This window comes from Lampris incognitus, chromosome 3 (genome assembly GCF_029633865.1).
Source record: "Lampris incognitus isolate fLamInc1 chromosome 3, fLamInc1.hap2, whole genome shotgun sequence".
In the NCBI taxonomy this organism is placed as follows: Eukaryota; Metazoa; Chordata; class Actinopteri; order Lampriformes; family Lampridae; genus Lampris; species Lampris incognitus.
The window spans coordinates 3,549,555-3,555,847 of NC_079213.1; positions in this window are offsets into that span (position 1 = coordinate 3,549,555).

Here is a 6,293-nt window from a genome sequence, read left to right on the forward strand (position 1 = left end):
TGTGACCGGGAGCGTCGCCGAACTCTTCCGCCACTCCTCCTGCGCCCGGTCTCCTCCGGGTCTTCTCTGCGTGCCCCCGGGCCTCCTGCCCTGATGTCGGCTCGGAGGGGGGGGGGGGCCGCCGCCCGGTGAAGCTGGCCGTAATTAACGCTGCGGTATGTGGAGACAGATGGAGAGCTGGCTGGGGGGCGGGGGGGGGGGCAGTGGCGCTAATATCACCTGAGACGCCGCGCCAAGAGTCGGCGGTAACCGGAGAAGACGCGTCGCCGCGTCCCGCCCGGTTCACCTCCCGCCCCCCTTTCCCGCGCCCCCTTCCCGCCCCAAAAGTCTGCGGACTTGCCCCGAAGTGCTTTCATAATTGCCGTCAACGCGCAGAATCTACCGCCAAATTCAGCGCAGCGGCGAGCGGCGAGCGGAGTCCCGCGGGACCGGCGGGGGATCCGCGGACAGAATCTCTAACTTTACAAGCAGCCAATTGAACGAGTGCAAAAGACACATAGCTGCACCATTACAGCAGAGTATGACACAGCACAAAATAGTAGAGGGGAAAGAGAAGCATCTCCCCAATGCCAACAGCAACCTAACAAAAAAAGAGTTGTACTCCTTTGTGTGCCCCCTGACACTGCAGTCTTTTTATTTCAGTTTTCGTTGTTTTGCAGCACAACTAATGTCTAACTTTTTTTAAATTTCAGTTTTAGTTGTTTTTGAGCATAACTACGTTCTCCATCGGTTCAGCTGTTCGTCGCCTTCTGTGAGGGTGGTAATCCATGCCTGCAAAGGAGAAGTGACGCTCAACTGGTGCCGACGATGGCCAACTGGTGTTGAATCTCCCAAAGGGTAGCGTGATCAGTGGATATGACTCCAGCCAGGAAAGGTCCTTTTCTGGGGTTCTCCAGAAATCGAGGGGGGCCTCCACCTCTGCTTTGCTGTGGCTGGGCAGCAGCTCTCTGCCCAGCTGGCTCTCAGCTCCTGTTGTCGGGGTTGGAAACAGTAGAGGGAAACAAGGTTGTTATGAGTTTACATTAAATTCAAGGATGTTTAATATCACAAACATATTTAAAAATGTGACATGAAACTATCTGCTCATTTATTTTTTTAATTGATGAATATTAATTTTTGATGATTAATTCATGAAATCGCAGTTTAACCCTAAGACACTGAAGTGAGAGTAGTTGACCTGTACCCTGGCCAGAGAAGATGAAGAAATCGTCTTCATTCTCTTCATCGGTGTTTGATGAGGCAGTCTCACTTTCTGACACAAGGCCAAGCTCCTCAGCTGAGTGCAGAAACAGGTGAGGTATCCTCTTCTTCTCTGCAGCTAGCTTGGGAGGAAACCACCTCATCTGGAAAAAACGCATGGGTTGCTGCAGAGCCAGGATGGCTTCATTGACATCAGTCTTCAGCTGTAAGAAGCTACTGAACCTTTTCTCAAAGCTAGCTATGGTGGCCTGCAAAATATGTGAGCAGTACCGCAGGTTTGAGGCTTGCAGGTCATGCAGTTTAGCCTGAACAGCAAAGAGGGTAGGTATGAGCTCACCATAGTAGCACGAGGTCTGACCCTGAAGGCGGTCAATTGGAATGGCAATGGGCTTGAGGACTCTGCAGTATTCCACATGGAAATCAAGCTCTACCTCTTTAAATGGTGGGAGTAGCAAGGCAGGCATGATGTCAGGAAGTTTCTCCTGCTGATTCAAACAGTCATGAAGAGACTTCCGCCTACCAACGCAGGCTGTCTTCAGTTGCTGGTTGGTCAAGTCATTGGGTATTTCCGCGTATTTTGCTCTGCAAGAAGCATTCCATAGGGCTGCACACGTTGCCATGGATGAATGAGTCAACCTGGAGAGAACTGAATTGTCTTTAATTGCCCTTGTGGCATCAGTGGTTGAAACCAAACTCGGTGTGTGAGTGGAGCACCTGACGCGAGGCGGCAGAATGATAGCACACTCTGACACGTCTTCTCCCTCTGGATCGAGATCCTGCTCCTCTGTCTCCTGCTGTTCATCTGAAATAGCTAGGATATTGAACTCACGAAATGCTTTTGAGAAATGTGATGCATTGTCAGTAGCCGCAATAGTGTCAGTTGTGGGTCCATATTCTGAATGGATTTCCTCCAGTAGTTCCACAATGCGAATGTGGGTCTGTGGACTGTATGTTTTCATACGGTTTCTATGTTTGCTCTCACTTATTTGGTCTTATTCCTATTTTTGCCTTGTCTGGTTTTATTTCTTTGTAAAGCACTTTGTAACATTGTTTTAGAAAAGTGCTGTATAAATAAAGTTATTGTCATTATTAAAATGCAGCCCTTTATGTATTACCTAAGCATTATCCAGGATTGGAGTCAATTCCCTTTGAATCGTATTAACTCTCCATAATCCATCCAGCCATCCATCATCCAAACCGCTTATCCTGCTCTCAGGGTCGCGGGGTGCTGGAGCCTATCCCAGCAGTCACTGGGCGGCAGGCAGAGGACACCCTGGACAGGCCGCCAGGCCATCACAGTCCATCATGCCAGTCCACCCCCCCCCCCACACACACTCATTCACACCTAGGGACAATGTAGTACGGCCGAGTCACCTGACCTACACTACCGTTCAAAAGTTTGGGATCACCCAAACAATTTTGTGTTTTCCATGAAAAGTCACACTTATTCACCACCATATGTTGTGAAATGAATAGAAAATAGAGTCAAGACATTGACAAGGTTAGAAATAATGATTTGTATTTGAAATAAGATTTTTTTTACATCAAACTTTGCTTTCGTCAAAGAATCCTCCATTTGCAGCAATTACAGCATTGCAGACCTTTGGCATTCTAGCTGTTAATTTGTTGAGGTAATCTGGAGAAATTGCACCCCACGCTTCCAGAAGCAGCTCCCACAAGTTGGATTGGTTGGATGGGCACCTCTTTGAGCAGATTGAGTTTCTGGAGCATCACATTTGTGGGGTCAATTAAACGCTCAAAATGGCCAGAAAAAGAGAACTTTCATCTGAAACTCGACAGTCTATTCTTGTTCTTAGAAATGAAGGCTATTCCATGCGAGAAATTGCTAAGAAATTGAAGATTTCCTACACCGGTGTGTACTACTCCCTTCAGAGGACAGCACAAACAGGCTCTAACCAGAGTAGAAAAAGAAGTGGGAGGCCGCGTTGCACAACTGAGCAAGAAGATAAGTACATTAGAGTCTCTAGTTTGAGAAACAGACGCCTCACAGGTCCCCAACTGGCATCTTCATTAAATAGTACCTGTTAGAGCCTGTTTGTGCTGTCCTCTGAAGGGAGTAGTACACACCGGTGTAGGAAATCTTCAATTTCTTAGCAATTTCTCGCATGGAATAGCCTTCATTTCTAAGAACAAGAATAGACTGTCGAGTTTCAGATGAAAGTTCTCTTTTTCTGGCCATTTTGAGCGTTTAATTGACCCCACAAATGTGATGCTCCAGAAACTCAATCTGCTCAAAGAAGTGCCCATCCAACCAATCCAACTTGTGGGAGCTGCTTCTGGAAGCGTGGGGTGCAATTTCTCCAGATTACCTCAACAAATTAACAGCTAGAATGCCAAAGGTCTGCAATGCTGTAATTGCTGCAAATGGAGGATTCTTTAACGAAAGCAAAGTTTGATGTAAAAAAAATCTTATTTCAGATAAAAATCATTATTTCTAACCTTGTCAATGTCTTGACTCTATTTTCTATTCATTTCACAACATATGGTGGTGAATAAGTGTGACTTTTCATGGAAAACACGAAATTGTTTGGGTGATCCCAAACTTTTGAACGGTAGTGTACATGTCTTTGGACTGTGGGAGGAAACCGGAGCCCCCGGAGGAAACCCACCCAGACACGGGGAGAACATGCAAACCCCACACAGAGGACGACCCGGGACGACCCCCAAGGTTGGACTACCCCGGGGCTCGAACCCAGGACCTTCTTGCTGTGAGGCCCACTTTCTATAATCCATATTGTAAAATGTTTTGTGCAAAAGGATGAACAACATTTAGCTTTAGAGTAAAGATCACACTGAGAGATTTTTAATTGATACGTGACCTGTTTCTTAAAAGCTATGATTTTTTTTTTGTCTGAATATTAACATGACCATCCCCCCGGCATAGAAAACACTGCAAAATGTTATCCTTATCCTTATCCTCAAGAGGACTGGGCAAGCTATTTCCTGACAACCATTAATAATGGTTATCCAAAGGAGTTGAAACAAGTGCAACTGGACTAACCTTGACCCGGATGAATGAGAACATTCACAGACACATTAATAATGGACACTATAAAACGCCTAAATGTAGCTATGCTAGAAATTACTTTTGTCCAGAGGTACCCAGATAGCAAAGTTGCTGTGGCCCGGACCCGTCCCACACTGACACTTTCATCCGACACATATGCCACGTGGAATGATGGCACTTGAGCGGTCCGCCCCTGTTTGCCAGATCTGGGCCAGAACCAAGCCATAGCAATGCCCCATGTGCCCCATATTGGCCAAAGGTGGCCCATATTTGTTTTGTGATATTTGGGCCATATTCACCATTTACCACACGGGGCACTTCAGGGTCACATCCAGATCACATGTTGCCCAGAGCACCGCATCTTTACCCAAAAAGGCCACATGTGATTTGGCATATTTAGGCCATATTTGCTGTTATACATGTGGGCCACTTCGGGCTCACATCCCTTTTGTCAGGGCCAGAAGAAGGCCGCCAGTGCTGCCTCATTACCTAACATCCGCATGCTATCCGGGACCAATTAACCTCCTAATGAAGCTTCCCATATGATGACGAGATGCCGCTGGTCCAGGCTGCCTGAGCGTGTCTGTGACGTCAGCTGCCACTTCTAGAGCACACGTGTTTTCTTCTGTTGTTGCGAGGCCCTTCGGGCCAGTGAGTTGCGTTATTCGTGGAAGATGTGGCAATACTGCCATCTGCTGGTCACTTTATTCGCAGACCTTCACGTTAGCCACGCAGCGGAGGGCAGCTAGCAACACGCAGTGAACACACGCTCCGGATAGTCCCCGTCTGGTGGGGGTTGAGTTTCCTCCAAACGATGCCTGTAAGTAAGAATTTACACGTTGTTTATTATGATATAGGATATATGATATGTGTGCTATGCGTATAGGATATATGATATGTGTGCTATACGCAACCAGTTTCTGTTGAACTGGTTTAAGGGTTGCTCAGTTTATGCTAGCTGATATGTGACTAGCAGTAGCATAGCATAGTCCGGCTACGGAGTCTGGTCTTTAAGCGGGAATACTCGTGTATTATGAATGTGTGACGCAGTTACATGCCAAACAGACAATGGACGCCATTACCGGCTCCTGGTCGTGTTGCTGTTTGTTGTCTTCCGGTTTCCCATGCTAATAAAGGAGGAGAGGCTAACCCCGGCCCTCTGTGAGAGGAGCTTGGCTGCTGTGTAGCCGGGCGCCGGAGCGAGCGAGTTGTGTTTTGGAGTCTCTCAGAAAGCCTGCCTCAGCATGCAGTATCTCAGTGTTTCTCAACCGGGGGTCCGCGGACCCCTAGTGGTCCGTGGTGTAATTGCAAGGGGTCAGTGAAAATAAAATATCTTTAAAAAAAAGATCCTATGACATTTATAGAACTAGGATTATTTTACTCAAATGTGACTGAGACCTTTATCTACCTAAACTATAAAGGGTAACAGGACTTTTTTCTCTAATCACATCTGTTTCACAAGTGTAATTTATTGTATTTTAATAAGAGACCTCGCTCCCGTTTGCATTGTTAAAAGTTACTGCATAAGAATTCTGTGTTGTTACATATATCTGAAAGTTACTGAATACATATTCTGTTTTGTTACATATATCTGAAAGTTACTGCATACATAATCTGTTTTGTTACATATATCTGAAAGTTACTGAATACATATTCTGTTTTGTTACATATATCTGAAAGTTACTGCATAAGAATTCTGTTTTGTTACATATATCTGAAAGTTACTGCATAAGAATTCTGTTTTGTTACATATATCTGAAAGTTACTGAATACATATTCTGTTTTGTTACATATATCTGAAAGTTACTGAATACATATTCTGTTTTGTTACATATATCTGAAAGTTACTGCATAAGAATTCTGTTTTGTTAACTATATCTAAGTTACAACTGAAAGCTCGTATTTTTGCCCCAAAGAGTGAATAAATGCTATAATGCAATTTAAAATGCAGTTTCTACTGTTTCTATCAAATTGCAACCCCCCTCCCCCAAGATCAGCTGGAGGGGTCCTCAGGGTAGATCAAAAATACGCAGGGGGTCCAGGACCCCAAAAAGGTTGAGAACCA